At 35.6% G+C, this 12540-nt stretch overlaps 1 long non-coding RNA gene across 1 annotated transcript in view; it reads right to left on the reverse strand.

Annotated features, from left to right (window-relative positions):
* Window positions 1–12540, reverse strand: part of LOC129928287 (uncharacterized) — a 27315-nt gene continuing 14775 nt past the window's right edge. Inside the window, exons 2-3 of the long non-coding RNA XR_008779873.1 lie at window positions 1875–2003; window positions 1–353 (exon numbers count right to left, since the gene is read on the reverse strand). This is a non-coding gene — a long non-coding RNA (uncharacterized LOC129928287). The remainder of the gene's footprint in view (window positions 354–1874; window positions 2004–12540) is intronic.

The following is a 12540-nucleotide window of genomic DNA, read 5'->3' on the forward strand; positions in this document are numbered from 1 at the left end:
CTTTTAGATGTTTTGGGTAACTTTTGTTGTTTTGATTTATATTGTATTTTTCCAGAGTGCATCAAGCCATACTTTGTCGAGAGCTTTCTTGAAATCAATAAAGACACGGAAAAGATTTTCTTGATGTTACTAAGACTAAGACTGCTTATGATCCTTATGGAAATTTTTTGTGATTCAAGGATTCTTTTGTCATATAAAAACAACACAACAGAAACATTCACATAAATAGATAAAAAATGAATAAATGTTAAAGGTATTTCTTACAGACTATTCTGAGGTTTAGGATTTGTTCTGTTGTAGTGGGACCTTGTCAAAAACCCGCTTGTTCTGATATAAGGATTATGAAGAGATTTCTGTAAATCAAATAAGAACACAAAACTAAAATGTTATTTAACCTTGGTTAGGTCAATAATTGAATGTGCATCCTTTGTTTGGCACTCATCAACTCAAGAAACATTAAGAAACTGGAACAGAAACAAAATAGGGCAGTGATATTTATAATAAATGAATATTCACATTTGACTAAATCACTAAATTTAGAAAGCCTCCAGGAGAGAAGACTCAAAAGTAAAGTAGCAATCATACATAAAACAATGAACCATAATCTTCAAATGCAAAATCTAATAAAATAGAAAGACACAAAGATAATGGCACATTCCTCGTTCCATATGCTAGGACAAATGTTTACTAATACTCCTTCTTCCCTCGTGCTTTTAGAGCATGGAATGGGTTGCCTGAGCCAGCCAGGAAAACCAGTGACTTGGCAAAATTTAGGTCATTAGTTAACATGCATGACTAGATGCATGACGCGTAGGACGTAATCATCTCCTCTTTTGAAGTAACGTCTGTATCATATAAGATGAGATAAGAATCAATAAGTGAAATAAAAAAAAGACATGTAGTGGTAAGAAACGATGGGTGAATGTGCCTAAATGTCTAAGTGAATGTGCCTAAATGTCTAAGTGAATGTGCTGTTATGACATGATTAGGAATTAGTTATTTGTTTCGGGAATAAGGGTAAAGTTTTACTTAGCGACGATGACGTAAAGTGGGTTAAAAAACAAGAACGCTCTAAGTGACGCTAAAAAGAAAACGCTTCTTGTAGAGCAGTAGAATAGATACGGATTTACGGACATAGCTGACATCGGACGATTCCCTTCTTGATTATTAATATATTTGTAGAACAACATCAGCGTCGACTACATATTTGATTGTTTCGGCCTTTCGCCGGTGTTACTGAAGTAGTTTGAGTTACACATTACTTCTAGTCAGACGTAGATCTACACTAGATATATTTCCAAGAATCAACACCGCGCGGAAGCCTTAACAGTGCCTAAATGTCTAAGTGAATGTGCCTAAATGTCTAAGTGCATGTGCCTAAATGTCTAAGTGAATGTGCCTAAATGTCTAAGTGAATGTGCCTAAATGTCTAAGTGCATGTGCCTAAATGTCTAAGTGAATGTGCCTAAATGTCTAAGTGCATGTGCCTAAATGTCTAAGTGAATGTGCCTAAATGTCTAAGTGAATGTGCCTAAATGTCTAAGTGAATGTGCCTAAATGTCCAAGTGCATGTGCCTAAATGTCTAAGTGAATGTGCCTAAATGTCTAAGTGCATGTGCCTAAATGTCTAAGTGAATGTGCCTAAATGTCTAAGTGCATGTGCCTAAATGTCTAAGTGAATGTGCCTAAATGTCTAAGTGCATGTGCCTAAATGTCTAAGTGAATGTGCCTAAATGTCTAAGTGCATGTGCCGAAATGTCTAAGTGAATGTGCCGAAATGTCTAAGTGAATGTGCCTAAATGTCTAAGTGAACTTGGCTTAATAACTTCTAAGGACCAATACAAACATTAAATCAGGCACAGAGAAATACTTACGTCAATCTGTCATGTGTGAAGAATGGTCATGTTTAAAATCACTCTGACACGAAGGTATTCAAGACATGGCCAAAAAATGTGCTGATGTGTCAAAAATCATAATCAAATCACATCAAACGTTATTTCTTCCTGAAAACATAAAAATCACACACACAAGGAAATACACACACAATATATATATATATATATATCATGGGTGTAGTCGGGGGGTGGGGTTCAACCCCCCCTCGAAATGAAATACCCCCCCCCCCCCGCACAGCCAAGGGGGATTTGAGCTTAAAACCCCCTACCAGGGGGTTTCGCAGTTAAATCACCCTCTTCTATAAAACAAAACAAAAAAAAATGCAAACGACAATCCCTTAATTCCAAGAGCACAGTTAAGGAATGTTTTGATTTAAAATCCTCTCCGAAATTTACGATAAAACCCCTCTTCAATATCAAAAAAGCAAATGACACACACAAATTCTATGAGCGTAGCCAAAAGAGTTTTGAGTTTAAATCCCCCTACAGCGGGGTTTAAATCTAAAACAAATACCTCTTCAATATAAACAAAAGCAAATTACGCACTCAAAATGCTATGAGCGTAGCCAAATGAGCTTTGAGTTTAACCCTCCCTTCAGCGGGTTTTGAAGCTAAAAAAATACTGCAATATTTAAAAAACTCAAATTACACAATCAAATTCTATGAGTGTAGCCAAAGGGGTTTTGAGTTCAAACCCCCCTCCAGTTGGGTTTGAACTTCAATCTCTATTAGTAAGCTGAAATAAAGATCACACACACCTAAACGAGTGACCTTTAGCTTCACAGAAAACAAACCGCGAGATTATATAGCCCAGTTAGCCAGTAACTAATTATTTTGTAGAAGACACGACCAGGGCTTTCTTTAAATGGAGAGCTAAACACCCCCTACTCTTTATTTTATTTCTTTGGTCCTTGACACCCAATTTATTGATAGACATTGACCATTTTTAAGCCAGAATGAAAAAACACAACGTGCTAACAAAGGATATTACACTGTCAATAAATATTACGGTTAAATAATTTTTCTAACGTGTTAACTTGAATATTACTCCTGCACTTAAGTGTCTTGATATGATAACATATTCTTAATAATTTGTGACAGTGACAGAGTTTAAACCAATAAGGTATATAAAAGGAAAAAAAAATAAAACCAACCAATATAGGTATGTTATTTAACAGTTTCGTAAAATGTTCAGCAACACAAGCTATTAACAAGACACTTAGATATCCGGCTCCGGCCCCGGCCGAATATCAAAAAGTACTATCCGGTGCACCCCTAGTTTGAAGCTAAAATATATATCTTCAATATAAAAAAAAAGAAAATTACACACTCTAAAATCTATGAGCGTAGCCAAAATGGTTTTGAGTTTAAACCCCCCTTCAGCGGGTTTTGAAACTAAAAAATACTTCTTCAATACAAAACAAAGCAAATTACACAAAATGCTATGAGCGTAGCCAAAAGGGGTTTTGAGTTTAAACTCCGCTTAGGCTGTTTTAATGTTTAAAAATACATCCTCAATATAAAAAAAGCAAATTACACACTCAAAATTCTTTGAGCTTAGCCAAACCAATTGGGGGTTTTGAGTTTAAACCCCCCTCCTTCAGTTGGCTTTTTTTTGTAAGTTTTGAGGCTGAAAACCCTCTCTTCAATATTATTTTAAAGCAAACTACAGTCACCAAATTCTATGAGCGTAGCTAAATGGGGCTTTGAATTAATAAAAAAAACTCCAGAAGTTTTTTAGTTTAAACACACACACACACACACCCACACAGATGATTTTGACAATAAAACTTCAATTTTCGATAAACAATCTAAAGCAAACTACATTCACCTTATTCCAAGAGCGTAGTAAAGAGAAGTTGCACATTTCTATTAGTGGCTGGCCTCCATTAATATAGTGCAGTGAATAGTCATCTGCCGAGCTTGAAAATCACTAAATACGGATTTTGGGAGTCAGTTATAGAGATCGGGTCTCAATCAAGGAAATCCTATGCCGAACTGGGAATCGACCGCTTAGCAAGGTTGTGACAGAGCGTCGCATGGGGTTTGCGGGACATGTTCTCCGACAAAATGAATTACGCATAATAAGAGTTGCGATGACATCCTAATACAACATGGCGCCACACTTTCATGGAGGTTCTCAGAGCAGATGGGAAGAGGCTTCAGACATTGCCAGTGCCAGATTTTTGTGGAAACAGCTTTCCGCCCAATGCGCCTAATGGCGCGTGAGGTTCTAAGTAAGTAAGAATAGCACATTAGATTCTTGAAATAAAACGTTTTAATAGAAGGATAATGCACTGTAGATACCTCAGAATATATATTTTGTTGGCTTTCAATAACTGAAATAGTGCGGCGGGCTGCCGTTGGCAAGGGCAGGTAGTCTACAATTTTTCCACTAACTCCAGAAAGAACCTATACTAGGGCACAATAAACGTCTTCCGAAAGAATGAAGGGTCAGATTGTAATAAAGAATAATTATGTACATACATACAAATATATATATATAAATATATATATATATATATATATATATATATATATATATATATATATATATATATATATATATATATATATATATATATATATAGTCAAAAGGGGAAGGGGGAGCTGAGAAGTAAAATTGATAGGCCCTACAAGAATTCACGGGCTAAAAATGTATGTGAGTATGTGTGTCTGGGGGCGTTATAAAGCGTGTTTTTCTAAATCAAGTCATAAGTCTATGCCGGAGAAATTGCGATGCGCAGGGTGAAAAAAAATGTGGGTTCCAGAAAGAGAAAAAGAAAGAGAGAAGGAAAGAGAGCGGGACGTAAAAGTTTACTATTACAGATACACTAATTCACGGGCTAAATAGTGCGTTAGGAGGGAGTGTTAAAATGTGGTCTACCCTTTGTGTATCTACATACAAATCAACGGGCGTAGTCGGTGTGTACTGCTAGTTTTTAGATAATAAGCAGGTCAAGGATGATATGAATAATAAGTCATAGAATAAATTGTATTTAAAACTTTTAATAAATAGAAAATTAGCATTTGAACTTGTCAAAAATACGGGTTTAGATTTTTTTTTTAGAAACAAGATATAGCGTATTCATTGTTTTTAAGTTCAAAGATCCAGCAAGACTGCATATTTTTTTTAAAGGCTATGGAACACTGTGGCCTACAAGATATTGTAATTAGAAGGCAAAAAAAAAAAAAAAGAAACTATTAAGAAAAAGACTTAAGTGTACGTTTAACTATTCACTTTAATTACACGCTTACTATTAATTAACATGAAATACAGAGGAGAATGGCAAGAAAGAGAAATGTTTTCCAAATCTCAATTCAACCAGAGTAGATCGATTCGTGTTGCAGTCCTGGGTTTACAGCGACTTGTGTTCAACTGAGGCGTGGTTTTGAAGACATTTTTCAGTGACCAGGTAGGTTGCTGTGTGAAGCTCAGGAGTAGATCTAGATCAAGTGTCTGAGAAAAATTATCAACTTTTTTTTACTTGTGTGTGTTTAAAACAAAATGTCATTAGATAAACTGGTTAAGAGTCTTAGATCATACAAGTTTTTCTTTGTCATATGTTTAAGTGGAGCTTTTGTATTCGTATTTGTGAATTATGTGACGTGGTATTGGTCGATTCCAAGTGAGTTCAATGATTCTGGGGATGCTCCGTTTTACGTTCCGGGAGAGTTTAAGTCTTGCCCAAACGTTTTAGATAGAATGGCGACCGGACATTGGTCAGTCAGGAATTATTCTATGAAGGAGCTAGAAGAAGTAGAAAATGGATTAAGACGACTGCGACAATTTTATAAATTACCCGAGACTTTATGGTAATGTGGTAAGTTGTGCCTGTAATATTTGATTAGTTAGGTTTATTAGACCTATGATAAATTAGACTTGTAAGATGTATGATACGTAACACTTGTAAGATCTATGATAAGTTAGTCTTGCAAAATCTTTAAGTTAGGCTTGTAAGATCTATGACAAGTTTGACTAGTAAAATTTATGATAAGTAGTTGTATGATTTTTTAAAATTACCAAATAAAAATTTACATTAGCGGCCCAAGAAGGGGCAAGTGGGGCAACCTCTCCAGGCCCCGTGATGGTAGATTTTCTTGTCACCTTCAGCTTCGCAATAAAAATCAGCCTTCCTGGCAACTCTATGATACCCATTGCCATGCAAACTCTTAAACAAGTCGATTTTGGTTTTAAATACCGTTCAGTTTCAACTTGTTATGACCTGTCCGATTCTACGAGGCTATCAATGTGTAGCAGTTCACTTTGGCATCAATAGAAATAAGTAGCCGGAAGGGACCAATCAACATTGTTTATTCTTCGTAAATAAACGACATCCAATTGGATTGGAATAGGAATACGCGTAGTGATCAGTTTGGCTTGTAAAATCTATAAGTTAGGCATTTAAGATTTATGATAAGTTAGGCTTGTAAGATCTATGATAAGTTAGAATTGTAATATCTATGAAAAGTTTGGCTTGTAGTATGTATAATAAGTTTGGCTTGTAAGATCTATAAGTTTGAAGACCATCACTGAGGATATGAAAACTTAAAAGAAAAATGGTGCAAAATTTTAGCTTGATCCAAGATTGGGTGTTGGAAAAAATAACGTGTACAAACTTTTGTCCAGACAGACAGCGTGAGTTGATATAGGCTTTGTAAAAAAATAGAATACGCCTACATCGGTTGAGTTGCTGTTAGGCGCTACAAGCAGAGACCGACCTACAACAGCAAAAATGTAATCAATATTTTTCATTACGCCCAACTGTTCATAACCGATACCTCGAATCGTCTGCTGATACAGTTTGCTTAAGCTACTGAGGCTCAGCTCTCTTAGGATAGACTATTGTTTCCTCTTACAAATTTACATGTTCAAATTTTAATTTGATAAAAAAAAAACTTTTATTGTTAAAAAAAAACTACAGCAACTAACTTTAATTATAAATGACATGTCTTTATAGCGATACCTGGTATACATGTTTATAACATAACTCAACTGCAAGTCTTTACTGAGATACTAGGTCTACATTTTGATAACATAACTCATTCAAGTATCAAAAACTAGAAACCGTAACAAATCATGCTATCGACGGCTGTAATAGAGTAACCAGTTAGCATTTCAAGGCCGGATATACAACAGTGCCTTACCCACAGGGCCTCCACACTTAAAATAAATATAATTATTCAACAAAATATACAAATTAAATAAACCAAAATAATGGAAATAGAATTAAACTTGGATTACAAGTACTCCCTGTCTTTCTTCACAAATATCATTTGAATTAATATTTGTATGCGCATTTATAATGAATCTAGAAGAGAGTCTTAGACTTAAACTTAGAGATACTCCAGCGTCGTTCAGCGCATTGGGTGGCGAGCTGTCTCCACAAAAATAAATCTGTCACTGGCAATGTCTGAAGCCTTTTACCATCTGGTGTCCACTGTACTGAAGTCCTCCATGAAAATGTGAGAAGATGGTCGGGGCATCCAGAAAAAAAATCATTGCAAAAACCTTTTACAAAAATCCAGATCTGCAGCATGTCATCAATGGTCACTTAAGGCAGGCAGTATACAAACACATACATGTCTATCTTCAGTGATGGTCACTTAAGTCAGGCAGTATACAAACACATACATGTCTTTCTTCAGTGATGTTTACCTTCACATTTCCATTAGTCTTTTAGACCGTCATCATTTGACCTTCTGTTTCATTCCTCTTTGTCTTTTGCCAGAATAAGGCCAAATTAGAGTCGTTTTCAGTGGTAGGCCTGTCTTTTCTTAGAAAGTGTCTTGCTGTCGTTTCTTGTGTCCGCTTCTCTTTTACCTGATACTGTTCCGTGCATGAAAGATATTGTAGCTCTGTGTCATCTACAAACATCTTGTATCCCTGCGTGTTCTACAAACATCTTGTAGCACAGTGTATTCTACAAACATCTTGTAGCTCTGTGTGTTCTACAGACATCTTGTAGCTCTGTGTGTTCTACAGACATCTTGTAGCTCTGTGTGTTCTACAAACATCTTGTAGCTCTGTGTGTTCTACAAACATCTTGTAGCTTTGTGTGTTCTACAAACATCTTGTAGCTCTGTGTTTTCTACAAACATCTTGTAGCTCTGTGTTTTCTACAAACATCTTGTAGCTCTGTGTATTCTACAAACATCTTGTAGCTCTGTGTATTCTTCAAACATCTTGTAGCTCTGTGTATTCTACAAACATCTTGTAGCTCTGTGTATTCTACAAACATATTGCATCTCTATGTGTTCTACAAACATCTTGTATCTCTGTGTGTTCTACAAACATCTTGTATCTTTGCGTGTTCTACAAACATCTTGCAGCTCTTTATGTTCTACAAACATCTTGTAGCTCTGTGTGTTCTACAAAAGTGTTTGTAACGCTATTGTTTGAGTGGTTTATTCTCATGTACCTAATGTCATTTAGCTTCTACTACTAGCACACACTTTCTTTAAAGTTACAACCAGGTCAAAATGGAACTAAATAATAATAATAATTTCAAGCTAAAATTCCCACACAATAGCTTGGCTGATTAGCTAAGTTGATAAAGCATCGAGCTAATATTGTAAATATTCTATCATCCTAGATGTTTTCTTCACTTAGATATTTTTATGACTTATAAAATGTCAATGTTTTAGTGTACTATATTATTTGAACACAAAGTAGACATGTTTTTAGTTGGATTACTTTTTTCTTGGCAAATAGAGGTAAATGAGGATAGAAAAGGAAAACATAGAGGTATGTTGGAAAATTACCCAGGAAAATCCAATCACTTGTCCCACAAGTTCAGCACATTAAATACATTCATGTAGTGACCTAGATTTGCAGGTTTCTCTCAATAGTGTTTATTTTTCTTAACGTGATAGAAACTTGTGTGTGTCTGGGTCTGCCTTGGATTCAATCGTTTGATTTGTAAAGTCGAGACTAAAGTAAAAAAAAAAGTTTTGTTGGCTAATTCATAATCATAGAGTTTGTGTACAGTTGAATTGAATCTGTTGATTTTTTTTTTGCTTGACTTGCTTTGATACAAGAAATGAGGAGCAAACTAAGAAAATTACAAGCACACACATTTAGATTAAAAATAAAAGCCATTAAAACTGTGTTGTTGTTTTTTTGTTTGCATTATGTGTGTGTCTGTTTCTGATTAAGATCAATAATTATCATTTACAAAAGTTCCATTACCTTTTAACTATTGAAATTATTTGAAAATTATAAACGTGCTAAAGTTATGATTTGCTTTTCTAACATGCCATACTTGGTTGTTTAAAATGGGCTCTGGACTGTCGTTCGGTCGTTTCGATGGCCCCCATCCCTCATGTGTGACTTTTGGACTTGCAAGTAGATTACCTTCGACTAGATTAGACATATTTTTACCAATTGTTTTTGTTAAGCGCAATTTCATGCTTTTAGCTTTCTCACTACACTATGATCCTATCACGTGTCTGGACCAGTTGTAAAGGGGTAGGGGGAGAAAAAACTAGGTATCTGGGTGTATTTATAAAAAAAAAAAGTGAACCACTTGAATTGGAACTCGTGGGCTAAAACCTTCTCAGGATTCTAAAGCCAACACGGTAACCACTCTGCTAGAGAAGAACGTATGAACATGGAAGATTGTATAGTTATCTATTGTTTCTATTGCTCACTAAGCTTTAGAAGAAGACCTATAAAGGGGACTAATTCAGCTTATACCAGCATTTCAGTTAAGTATAATTTCTTTACCTTGTTCGAGATACCATACAAAATAATTATTTACAATTAGTTATAAAACTAATTGTTTTTTTATGGATGCTTGCAAACAAAAATAAGTACGTAAAATTTCAGCTTGTTCCGAGATTGGGTGTGGGAGAAATAACGTGTACAAACGTTTTACCAGAGAGACAGACAGACAGACAGACAAACAGACAAAGTTGATATGAAGCTTTGTAAAAAGTAACAAACTCTACCCACCTTGAAGTAAACATAAAATAAATTTACTCAAACTCTGGAACATAATAACAAGGATAAAAGTTTGGAGCTAATGATTGCTGTTCTTTTGATGTGTCCTCAGGATCGGTAACATACGAGGGATTGTATTGGTTTAGAGCTTTATGTAACCTTAAAGGTCCGACACCGTGTTGCTATAACAACGTATGTGCCAATAAGACTGTACAAGAGTGCCAGTGTCCACAGTGTTATGATTTCAGGACAAAACTTCACGCTGAGTTAGCAGATTGGATACCAGAAGACCCGACATGTAAGGTAAACACTTTTTAATGCTTTTATAGAATCACTAGTTGATACCCGTGCTTTGTTGCGTTGAAATATTGATTTTTTTGTTGGAAATTTTGTTTTCACCCTTCAGTGGGAAAACCCGATTTAGGTCACTTATCCCAAACCCACTTGGACATAAACATCTACTGAACAGCCCCTTCCAACAACACATTTTTTGGCCCTTGAATTCTAGAAGTCCTTTTTGTCTTTCCTTCTTTCGGTGAAATGGTCTGCTAAAGTCTGCTTCCCGTCAATTTCTTTAGCCCATTTTTACCAGAGCCCACAAGCTGTAGCCCTCAAGTAAAAAATTTCGTTCTCCCCTTCCACAACCAACACACATTTCGACCCATATTGATGAAACATTGAAGCTTCAATGCTCTAGTGCAACAATAAAAAAAAAATCCCTTTCCATGATTTTTTATTCACCACTTAGGCCTACTCTACAGGGCAGATGATGAAAACGTTATGTGTTTTAGTGACCCTCAGTATACGAGGGTGTCATGTGACCAGTACAACGACCAACCGTCTTTACTTTTCCTGTTTACGCCAGGTACCCTTGTGAGCTGGGTGTGCTCATTAAAATCCCTAAATTTGAAACACTAGTCAAGGGCTTTACCACTCAGGCGCTACATATCCAGAGATGAATTAATTAATAACCTTAAGTATTTATGCATTACGAACAATCTCTTATAATATCATATTACGATAATATTTTAAAAAATTGCAGATATATAAATTAAATAGCATCATACGAGTTTTAAGTTTGGATATTATGCAATTGTTTAAGGACCACTGCTTACCATTCATATGCTTGCAGCATGCAGTAACAATTTCTATAATCTAAATAAGTGTAACGAAACCCGATTTATATTTAAGGAAGTCTCATGCTGCGATGTTTAAACATGTTGCAAATTATATAGCCAATGCAGTTTTTTCTTACCCTATGCAATTGCCCTGCAACGACATGCATACTTTACAATATATCTGTTGAACCATGTCCTATAAGTTTCGAATGACATGTCAACTTCATAATCATGTAGGCCTACTAAATCTTGTCTGAATCATTTATTTTAAAGGTTCAAAAAGCAATGAAATTTGACAAAATTTGATTAAAATGGCTTTAGTTTGAATGCAAGATTGAAATGTTGGCTACTAATGCTAGGTCTCTAATCAAAAGGAAAGCTTTATATTTCAAATCATATTTTTTTTCACGTTAAATTTGTTAGTTAGATTTTCATTCAAAATAGAAAGAGTGTTCCGATGGCGTTTTTGGTTTGTGGTTTTATATAGATAGACTCCTGGTCGTGTGATATGTGCTCTTCTGGACTCTCTTGATGGTACCGGGTTCGAACTCTGCCCTCCACCATCCCCAAAAGTCCTATGGAGGGTTAGTCTTAAATGTATTACTTTTCAATTCTAATGAAACTTTCGAAACGTGTAAAACTAAAAATAACAAATTCACATTTGCCCCATCCACTTACCATTATCTCTAACAATTTCACATTCGCCCCATCCATTTACCATTATCTCTAACAAATTCACATTCGCCCCATCCACTTACCATTATCTCTAACAAATTCAAATTCGCCCCATCCACTTACCATTATCTCTAACGAATTCACATTTGCCCCATCCACTTACCATTATCTCTAACAAATTCACATTCGCCCCATCCACTTACCATTATCTCTAACAAATTCACATTTGCCCCATCCACTTACCATTATCTCTAACAAATTCACAATTGCCCCATCCAATTACCATTATCTCTAACAAATTCACATTTGCCCCATACACTTACCATTATCTCTAACAAATTCACATTTGCCCCATCCACTTACCATTATCTCTAACAAATTCACATTTGCCCCATCCACTTACCATTATCTCTAACAAATTCACATTTGCCCCATCCACTTACCATTATCTCTAACAAATTCACATTTGCCCCATCCACTTACCATTATCTCTAACTAGTTCACATTTGCCCCATCCACTTACCATTATCTCTAACAAATTCACATTTGCCCCATCCACTTACCATTATCTCTAACAAATTCACATTTGCCCCATCCACTTACCATTATCTCTAACAAATTCACATTTGCCCCATCCACTTACCATTATCTCTAACAAATTCACATTTGCCCCATCCACTTACCATTATCTCTAACAAATTCACATTTGCCCCATCCACTTACCATTATCTCTAACTAGTTCACATTTGCCCCATCCACTTACCATTATCTCTAACAAATTCACATTTGCCCCATCCACTTACCATTATCTCTAACAAATTCACATTTGCCCCATCCACTTACCATTATCTCTAACAAATTCACATTTGCCCCATCCACTTACCATTATCTCTAACAAATTCACATT

This window comes from Biomphalaria glabrata, chromosome 9, assembly GCF_947242115.1.
Source record: "Biomphalaria glabrata chromosome 9, xgBioGlab47.1, whole genome shotgun sequence".
Lineage (NCBI taxonomy): Eukaryota > Metazoa > Mollusca > Gastropoda > Planorbidae > Biomphalaria > Biomphalaria glabrata.